Below are 11,165 nucleotides of genomic sequence, written 5' to 3' on the forward strand. Positions count from 1 at the left end.
AAGACGATTCTGTTCAAGAGTTGAACATTTAGGTAAGAGGAATGCTCATGAAATGAGGGGCGGTGGGGTAGCCTAGTGGTTATAGCGTTCGCTCGACACGCCGAAGACCCGGGTTCGATTCCCCATATGGGTACAATGTGTGAAGCCCGTTTCTGGTGTCCCCGCCATGATATTGCTGGAATATTGCTAAAACTAAACTCACTCACTCATGAAATCAATAGGTGTGCTACAACTGCAGTTTGCCTTATAACATCTGTTACACGTTACTGCAACGAAGGTACGCAAGAACGTTGTTCTTTCCTAATGAGAAGTAACAGTGTCCCTTATTACACATTTATAACAGATAATCTCTTTACAAGCCAGGTAATATAGCACATTCCAGGAAAAGTGTTACAGGGTACAACCAAATCCTACATCAACGATTAATCATTATTGTTTAAAGATTTTTAATGTCTAAACATAATTCTTATGAAAAGGTACAGGACCTCGGTTTCAATTTCGAGCGCCCTTTCCAATGTGTTTATGAGTGTGTATGCTTACAATTTATATAGTTAATGACAAAATGGAAAACAAAGGATGGAATAGAAATATTTTGTGAAAACAAAAACTGTTTTGGTTTTTCTTGGTTTATAAAGACTAGCCAGTATTGTTTCAATTAATTGGTTTTCATATTAATATATTGGCATCAATATTAATCAGACACCACCCACATTTTCATATGATATATATTTTATTTGTTTATATTATACTGAACACTAGATGTGGTATATGCTTTGGAAACCAAACACCGAAGATTGAAATGGTAAGTGGACATATTTTACTCTGAACGAAACTGTACTTAAAATTTAGTAATAATATAATTACAAAACGTGGATAGCAGCAATGCCAGAAGTGAGTTAAAGTTCTCAAATATTGATTGTTGTGATTGTATAAACCACCAGTGGCAACCAGTATCTGGTGTTGTCATCCCACGCACGGATAACATCTGCCACTCTACACCTCATTCTGGCAATCCAGCGTTGAATTCTCAGCATAGGAATCTTCTGTCATTCCTCATGTGGCGGTGTGTGGCCCTGTGCATACAGCCTAGGTCACAAATCTGTTGAATGTAAGCAACGCTGGTAGCGGACAGTCTTGGATAGGTGACCGCGTTTGGTATCTTGACCCTGAGCGCTTGAGTTGGGTTAAAGAGGATAACAATGCGTGCACAAGTCTGTGGAAACAGGCGCTTTATAAATAGCCATTGTTATGTATTGCCTGCGTAAATTCCTGCAGAATATGAACGGAAGGATTTCTAGCTCGCACTTGTCGTCCAAGATAGCCCCGAAGATGTCCGATGGTGTATCGGGGCTTCTTTCGCGGGCTTTCGCGCGCTTTCGCGGGTCTTTTCGCGGGCCATGTCAATATTTTAATGGCAATGTTTCTGTACATGGGTGATGAGAAAGGTGAGGTCAAGAGGCGTTATGCATTCAAGATCACATGTACACTAGGGGGCTACAAATACATTATCACTAATTGGCATCGTTATAAATGAAACCCCGTCATTAAAACTACTCATTTCGATCTTTAATTAACTTAAATCGACCTTTTTGACAACAGTGCACAATTCTCACCCGCGAACGAAATTTCAACCAATCAGAGCGGCGCGTCTCTGTGACGTCATATGAGGACTAGATATGAGGGCCGATGCAGAATTCATGTACATTTCAGGGGGTAAATGATCTTGTTTACAGGTTTGTATAAACCTGAAATCGTGACAACTGTTGTGAAAGCTATATGTTCTCACAATCTAATGTCATTTAATTTTGTCTCCTGCGTTGCCTAGTTTCCGAGTTGTTTTCATAGACGATTCTGTTAAAAATAGCTTGGTATCGCTAGGCCTTATTTGTTCGAGCCAGACGCTAGTGATAGCAAAACGATGATCAGCCCTCGCTCATCGCGGTTACGGTTAATTTCTTCAACCTAAACAGTGCGATATTAAGAAGGGTGGATGCCTATCAGATGCAGTTATTTGAAAATATCCCCTGTAGTTCTTGTCTGATTGTAATAAAGTATCAAAGCAGTGTGGGCTTTTTCAGGTTTTCTAATGCCTGGATGGTATAATGACTTTGTATATGTTTAAATGCACGTGTCTATATATACTCTCCAAAAAAGAAACGCATATAGGAATTTCAACTGTATTTTTATATTTATTTTGAAACATCTTGTAGGCTTTATGAGTCAATGAAATATAGCAAAATTGCACACTGGGAATGCAGACTTATCCGTCTTTGGCACCAACTCGAGGAAAGTCAGTTTGAGTGTCACATGGAGACGTGTGGTGGCGCTGAAGTCAATACCTCGTGTGACCACCGTGGGCATCAGAACTGCACGGCATCGCCTCGGCATCGAACGAATAAGTCTCAGAATCTCGTGCTGCCTAATCGGAGCCCACTCTGCCTGCAGTGCCTGTGCGAGTTGCTGAAGTGTCTGGGGCTGAGGGCTACGGCGTGGCACCCGCCTGTCCAGGGCATCCCACAGATGTTCGATCGGGTTTAAGTCCGGTGATCTTGAGGGCCAGGGGAGCACATTGATGTTGTGGTTCTGGAGGCCCTCTAGTGTGACGTGCTGTGTGGGGCCTGGCATTCATTTTAAGTCAAATAATTGTTATAAGTGTCAATATTAGTACAGTAGATTTGTAGTAAAGTTTCAAGTCGGCATGTTGTAGCTCACTGACTTCCATTCTCGGTACACAGCGAAGAAAGACTAAATTCTATCGATCTACTATGTACAGAGCGATGTTTGAGTGTTTCTAGTTATCCCAAAGCAGACACTGAAAAATTATTTTTAAATAATTGTCAAACTGAACATACGTGTAACCTTGCTGTCATACCCCAAGTGGGATTTTAAATGAATTCGCTGAAAAATATGTGAATGACCAAAAAAAGGTCAGACTAAAATATTCCCAGAGATTTGAAATATATGACCAATGCTAAAGATTAAAGTTGATTAGTTACATACAGACTACAGACATAATATTATTGTTTTGAAACACAAAGCTATTTATGATTACATTTCCTAAAACTGTTGGAAGCGCACGTACAATCACCACAAGATCGCCAGAAATACACTCAGTTGGACCCATGAGAGCCATTATGTTAACAAACTCACGTGCGTGTATTTGAATCTCTCACCGTCAATCGTATGATTCGTATCACAAACTTCACATTAGACAGCACACTTCAGTTAGCTACGTTCTTAGTACTTTCAATATGACGATATATATTTTCATGATTTTTTAAACAATAACATAATGCCATAAACGATTTAAGTCGTCGGGATTATTTTTATCAAAAGCACCGCAACCATTACGCGCGGTTTGATTGGTTTATCGTATTTTCGTACATAACAAGCATCGAGACGGGGACGAGTCTTCTTGGGGATTACGGAAAGGGCGAGTGGTGACGAATGTCGGTAGGTTACACTTTGCATGTAGTTGCAAGTGACTTACTTGACTTATGCCTTCTCGCTCTTGGTAGAGCATAGGCCACAGACTATCGACCGCCATCTGACTCGGTTCTGGGCGTGTTGTACAATGGTGTTCCAGGAGTAACTAGCAAGTTACAAGTAGTTGCAAGTAACAGAGAACAAATTGGAGCCCTGTCAGATGTACTTTTTGCAAGTATAAGCAATACTGTCAATATGATCATGCGTGTTTCCTTAAATATTTACACGGATGTGTACAGTGCTGTTATGATATATGTTTGAATTGATCTGTTACGCAATTAAAATGTCTCAGGGATCGGATCAGGCTAGGGTGGTCAGGCTAGGTGACTTGGTTGACACATGTCATCGGTTCCCAATTGCGCAGATCGATGCTCATGATGTTGATCACTGGACTGTCTGGCCCAGACTCGATTATTTACAGACCGCCGCCATATAGCCTCAAATACACCCTAACAAAAAAAATTAAAATTATGACACTATCACTATTCCTTTTAAACACCTTTCACCTGATGGTATATTCCCCTCATAAAATCAAAGGTGTATGTGAAAGAATTTTGAGAATAATAACTAGAAACACTCAAACATCGCTCTGTAGTACATCAATGGCGGATCAGATCACATCGGCGATATGTCATATTTTTCACACACATCAAATACACCCTAACAAAGTTTTTTAAATTATGAAACTATCACTCATTACATGCAAACACCTTTCACCTGATGGTATATATCCCTCATCAAAAATATATAGTGTAAGTGAAAGAAGTTTTTAGAATAATAACTAGAAACACTCAAACATCGCTCTGTAGATAGTAGATCGATAGAATTTAGTCTTTTCTTCGCTGTGTACCGAGAATGGAAGTCAGTGAGCCGACTTGAAACTTTACTACAATTCTCCTGTACTAATACTGACACTAATAACAATTATTTGACTTAAAGTGCAGTGACAGAATAGGTCACTACATGTACACTACATGTAGGTTTTCAGTTGTCAGCGAATGTCATCAGCTTCAGTCAATCATAAAAATGAAGCTGCCGCCATATTGGCTAAACTGGTCACGTGACGAGTCGAGGCATACCCTAATAGGCCTTTCGAGGAGAGACCACTCCACGTTTTCTATTCTCCCTGAAAATACCGACCACATCGAAAACATATGTTCATGAATCAAGTTCAAAAACTTGTGATGCAAGCATAGCCACAGCGGTGGCATAGGTCACAAACGCATACAAAGGCAGGGCAAATGTTGACTAGAACATCACAAGAATCCAGGAAACACATTTTGATCAAAAATGGAACGTCCGCAATATGTCAATCATAACAGGTCTTTACTCCATGGGTACAATGTGTGAAGCCCATTTCTGGTGTCCCCCGCCGTGATGTTGCTGGAATATAGCTAAAAGCGGCGTAAAACCAAACTCAGTCAGTCTTTACTCCACGTAATTCGAAGCAGGCGCATGCCCAGTTGTACCTCAAATGTTCACAATCACATGTTGACACTCAAATGTTGACACTGCTGAAATATTTGTCTATTCGGGTACATCTTAAGTGTCAAAGGTCAAAACATGGCCAAGCATCTTGCATCAGATCCATTAGGACCCTGTCCAAATTATTTCCTCTGAACCAATAATGTTTCTTGACTGACTTAAGGAGGCCATCGATGGCAAGAACCTTGATTGAGAAGCCAACTTGGTTGGCACGTGTCATCGGTTCCCAATTGCGTAGAACGATGTCCATGCTGTTGATCACGGGATAGCCTGGTCCAGACTTGATTATTTACAGACCGCCGCCATATAGCCTCAAATACACCCTAACAATTTTTTTTTAAATTATGAAACTATCACTATTAGTTGCAAACACCTTTCACCTGATGGTATATTCCCTCATAAAAATCAAAGGTGTATGTTTCTTGACTGACTTAAGGAGGCCATCGATGGCAAGATTGAGAAGCCAACGTATAAACAAAGTGTGTCTTTCCATGGAATGTGAAAAGAAATATATGTTGCATTCATTACGTACTTACGTAGGGTGCCTCGAAGCAGTGTTTGCTTAACCGTGGGCCCTATATAGCTAAGGACCCAGAACCATAAAGAGGTTGTGGGTCCTGATCAGAATATGTAGGCCCTATATTTGAGCTACAAAATAAGTATTTCCCAGCAAACAAGGCCATAAAGACCTGCAGAAAACAAAAGCTGTGAGTGAGAGTGGTTTTCAGTCGGCTTGGGGCCTAAGGACCGACGTTAATTTCGAACGCAGTGTTTAATTCGAACACACAGACACACCAGCACACATATATAGACACGTGCATTTAAACATATACAATCATACTTGTGCAAACACACACATTCACACATATGAATACATACAAACAGACACACGCATACACACACACCACTATATTTAAAAAAAAATGTGCCTACCTTGACCGGAACAGTGTGTCCGCTGAAATGTTCACTGCGCTGAAACTTACCACTCCACACACGTTCGGCAGTATACAGGCTGTATGTGAGTCGAATCTAAAGACAGCTATTCCCTGGCACTGAAAACAAATTAATCGTTTCGCTTTTTGAGTATTCTAAACACTCATAATGTGTTCGGTAGAGTATGAACTTCAATTGACTGTAAAACCCAATGAATGATTATATTCGCAGTGTCCTGTTGGCTCGATATAATAACGATCTATGTCAAGGATATTTTGTTCCCCAAATTGCTTAGATCGATGCTCATGCTGTTGATCAGTGGATTATCTGGTCCAGACTCGATTATTTGCGGAGCTCCAGCGTATAGTTGGAATATTGCGACGTTAAACAACAAAACAATTAAGTGAAAACAACCACTCAACGGGTGAGTAAGCGAGTGAGTTTAGGTTTACGCCGCTTTTAGCAATATTCCAGCAATATTACGTCGGGATTTTTTAAGCCTGACATTTTCTTTAAAGAGACCGACATATTGTAATAATGTAAAAGAAGTTGGTTTCGATGTGTTCAGTGTAAATCAGTATTACTCCGCCTTTAGCAACATCTCAGCAATATTAAGGCGGGGGACATTAGAAATGGGCTTCATACATTGTACCCTTGTGGGGATTCGAACCCGAGTTTTCGACCAACGCTTTAACCGCTAGGCTACGCCACCGCCCCCACAAGGAAGTCATAATAATACGGAGGCTTTAAGTTATTCCGAAATTCTTTTCTAAAAAATGACGAAAAAATATGAATATTATATTAATTCATTCCTGCCCATCGGTGTGTTCCGAATGAATTAAAACTCTTGTGTAACCAGGTAGTTAAATTATGGCTGCTTGAGCTTAATCGGTTGATTGTCGATAGATTAATACAATGTTTGTTTCTTTTATTGTCCCTTCTTTCAGTGACAGCATGAAAGTATACACATGGAACTTAATTAAGCTAGACGCTTGATCACCCTTCTTGCCCTCCTTTTATGCGGTTTCTTACAGTCCTATTGCACAGACGTCTGTTGGGGAGGGGGAAGTGAGGTAGCCTAGTGGTTAAAGCGTTCGCTCGTCACGCCGAAGGGCCGCATGGGTACAAGTTGTTAAGCCCATTTGTGGTGTCCACCGCCGTGATATTGCTGGAATATTGCTAGAAACGGCGTAAGACCATATACTCAGTTAGTCAGTCAGTATTTTTGGGAGCCATATAGGTGCCTCAGGACGCCATTTGCAATGAAAGGCTGACGTCTCACAAGGCTTGCTAAATCCCGATCCTCAACTTGAGACGTCTTTCGGGGTTGACCTGGCCCTAGTCAGTCCTTAACCTTGTTGGTTTGACGGTGTTTTTGAACAAGTCGACTTATGGCTGTGTGGTGAATGTCAAGCTGTCGTCCAATAGCTCTGCATGACACCCCGGTGCCGTGCATTCCAATTTGCCATCTTCTTGCTTCTGGTAGTCTCCTTCTTTCCATTGTAACAGATACTGGTAAAATCATTAAAAAGTGTTGGCGTTTTATACAGTTAGCCGCATTGAGTTAATAGTGCTTTTGAGACAATCGTGGGTAGTGTGCTTCAATTGCATATTGGGATGTGTTTTGACTATTGATTTAGCAAAACCCTTAAACAATATGGAAAGGGACTACAGTTCAAATAAAAGTCAGGATTTATATATCAATCTGTTGGGGAGCCACAGTTGCATTAAAAAAGTCATCGTTACAATTCAAGATTTATATATCAATGTACATATTAGAGGGGAGCACGCGTCGCGTTTCCACAGTCAAACACGTGGCAACAATATAACTGTACTATCGTAATATTCAGATCACACAGTTTATGGCGATCAGTGATGCACTTATTTTATAGATCAACGAACGTTTATGTATCACACGTTGCCACGTTTATGCAGTTTCTTATAGTCCTATTTGCACAGATGTCTGTTGGGGAGCCACAGGTGCATTAAAAGTCATCATTACAATTCAAGATTTATATATATCAATAGGTAAGTCAGTAACTTATGTTACGGGGGTGCTTAATTAGGTTCCATGTGTATATATTGGGGAGCACGCGTCGCGTTTCCACAGTCAAACACATGGCAACAGAATAATTGTATCACCAACTTTATACCAGCCGCGACAAATGACATTTAAGTATCAGTGGAGTATTTGAACCTATCTCTTTAAACATACACCGAAAGTCAGGTTTGAGGAAACCATGAATCGTGGTTGTATAGCCTGTATTGCCCACTAAAGTATTGTTTGAGATTGAGGTAAGAAACGTTTCCAATATTACGATGTTTCATTTGCCTTTCAGTATATATAGTTTTTGCGCAATAAGCAACCATGTGAATCTCCAAAGGCTGATGTGAGGGAGCCTGGGCAAGTTCAACCAACGTGTTCGGTGGCCTATGGCGTTAACGCCGCTCTGTTAGGTCTAACACGTGTTCGGTGGCTATGGCGTTAACGCCACTCTGTTAGGTCTAACACGTGTTCGGTGACCTATGGCGTTAACGCCTCTCTGTTAGGTCTAACACGTGTTCGGTGGCTATGGCGTTAACGCCACTCTGTTAGGTCTAACACGTGTTCGGTGACCTATTGCGTTAACGCCCCTATCTTAGGTCTAAGACGTGTTCGGTGGCTATGGCGTTAACGCCACTCTGTTAGGTCTAAGACGTGTTCGGTGGCCTATGGCGTTAACGCAACTCTGTTAGGTCTAACACGTGTTCGGTGGCCTATGGCGTTAACGCCACTCGGTTAGGTCTAAGACGTGTTCGTTGACCTATGGCGTTAACGCCGCTCTGTTAGGTCTAACACGTGTTCGGTGGCTATGGCGTTAACGCCACTCTGTTAGGTCTAACACGTGTTCGGTGGCTATGGCGTTAACGCCACTCTGTTAGGTCCAACACGTGTTCGGTGGCTATGGCGTTAACGCCTCTCTGTTAGGTCTAACACGTGTACGGTGGCCTATGGCGTTAACGCCACTCTGTTAGGTCTAACACGTGTTCGGTGGCGTATGGCGTTAACGCCACTCTGTTAGGTCTAACACGTGTTCGGTTGCCTATGGCGTTAACGCCACTCTGTTAGGTCTAAGACGTGTTCAACTGGCGTCAGGTCTGGGTTGATTACTGGTCATGGGATTCAAGACGATGAACAGGGGCGTTGACGACGTCAAAGACCAAATGTCGACCCACTCACCACGGGACAACAAATGGACTCCGTGTGGTAACACTATAATACTGTCCAAAGACGCTTCCTATCTCCGCCATGCCGCCCCGCACCAAATGTGATTCATCGCCATATTGGAAAATTTGCAGCAATCTGGATCGACGTGTAAGCTCCATTTCGTAAAGCCCCTTTCCTGATCAACCGATTCCGGAATTTTGTTATTGGTCTGGGACACTTTAACGGCATCTGTCAGGTTTTGTTGATACTTGTTCCATTGTCTTGTCATAGCAGTCTAACAGCCTATGGACAATCAGAGCGTTATACACACCTCATCGCTAGTTGATAAATGCAGAACCAGATCCCTACTGTAGGAACCCGCGAAAATGCTCGTTAGAGGTTTTGTCTAGCTTATTGTACCTATTGTGACCTGTTGAAAGTATTAATGATTTATATTGTGATACTGATTTCATGATCTGATTTTCAAAGCAGGTCATCACGCAAATCTACCACTAACCTTGCAAAAAGTAAGGAGGCTTCTTTTGTGTCGTCCAGTTGTATGAACAAATTGATTTATTGAAGCTATAAATGTATTACACCGGTAAGAACTGGTCTTGAACAGCCCATGCTTGTCGTACGAGGCGACTAACGGGATCAGACTCGCTGACTTGGTTGACACATGTCATCGGTTCCCAATTGTGTTGATTGATGGTCAAGCTGTTAATCACTGGATTGTCTGGTCCAGACTCCATTATTTCGCTGGAATATTGTCCAGTGGGCGTTAAACAAACACGCTAACAAAACAAAACAAACACACAAACAATGATGCCAACTTTTTACGATGTTGGTAGCAAGGTAATGAAAAGCAAAACAGACATCATTAATAGTGGACACAATAGAGTCACGGTGTATTATAAAATTCACTCTCCGGATCTGGAAACCGGATTTCTGATTAAAAGAAACTAACAAACAAACAATAAGGTGGACAGAAATATTGGTCCACAGAGATTAATCGACATTCAAGTGAAAGTATCAAACTAAAGAATGACACCCAAACTGTGTGTGTAGCGCTGTGTGTGTAGCAAACTATCGGATAGGTGTTTCTGTTCAGTCTTCACAGACATAAATGGGGCGGTGGGGTAGCCTAGTGGTTAAAGCGTTCGCTCGTTACGCCGGGTTCGATTCATCACATGGGTACAATGTGTGAAGACCCGAGTTCGATTCATCACATGGGTTCAATGTGTGAAGCCCATTTCTGGCGTGCAACACCGTGATATTCCTGGAATATTGCTAAAAGCGGCGTAAAACCATACTCACTCACTCACTCACTTACTGACATAAACGTTATTTTGTCACCACGTATCATTATTCTAATACTTAGTATTACGCTGGCGGAGACATAAGGATTTTACGTAAGGATCCGATGATTCCTTTGATCCAGGAGTTCAATGAGTTAGTGTAGTTTGTCTGACTTTATTTACTTTTTTGGAAATTGTTGAAAGTATTAATGCCTTATATTGTGATATTGATTTCATCATCTGATTCACAAAGCAGTCCTCTCGCAAATTGATCCATTGACCTAATAAAGGTAATGGGACTTATTTCGTGCTGTCCTGTTGCATGAATAAACTTGGTTTTATTGAAGTTTATACATATATATATACCTTTGAAAATCCGGGTTATAATTGGACTTCAGCAAACCAAGGCTTGTAAAGGTGACTAACGAGATCGGGTGGTCATACTTGATGACTTGGTCATCGTGTCCAAGAAACGTAGATCGATGATCATGTCAGTCACTGTATCGTCTGGTCCAGATTCGATTATTTACAGACCACTTCCATTTAGCTGGAATAATGCTGGAGTGCCACGTTAAACAGAAAATGTAACAGAAAGAATGGGTATATGCTGTTTTGAGAAACTGTTTTGCTGTGTTGACCCTTGCCTCAGGGCCTCCTTTCAAAAGCACAAAAGGTGATCGTAAGTCACTAACCTTAGTGCAATATTTAGAATGGGAGTTAAGGTTAACCTTAGTAAAGGTTGCTTCGTGAAAGGAGACGAGTTGTTTCAGACATGA

This window comes from Haliotis rubra, unplaced genomic scaffold (assembly GCF_003918875.1).
Source record: "Haliotis rubra isolate DU_JTF1 unplaced genomic scaffold, ASM391887v1 Scf1337, whole genome shotgun sequence".
Taxonomy (NCBI): domain Eukaryota; kingdom Metazoa; phylum Mollusca; class Gastropoda; order Lepetellida; family Haliotidae; genus Haliotis; species Haliotis rubra.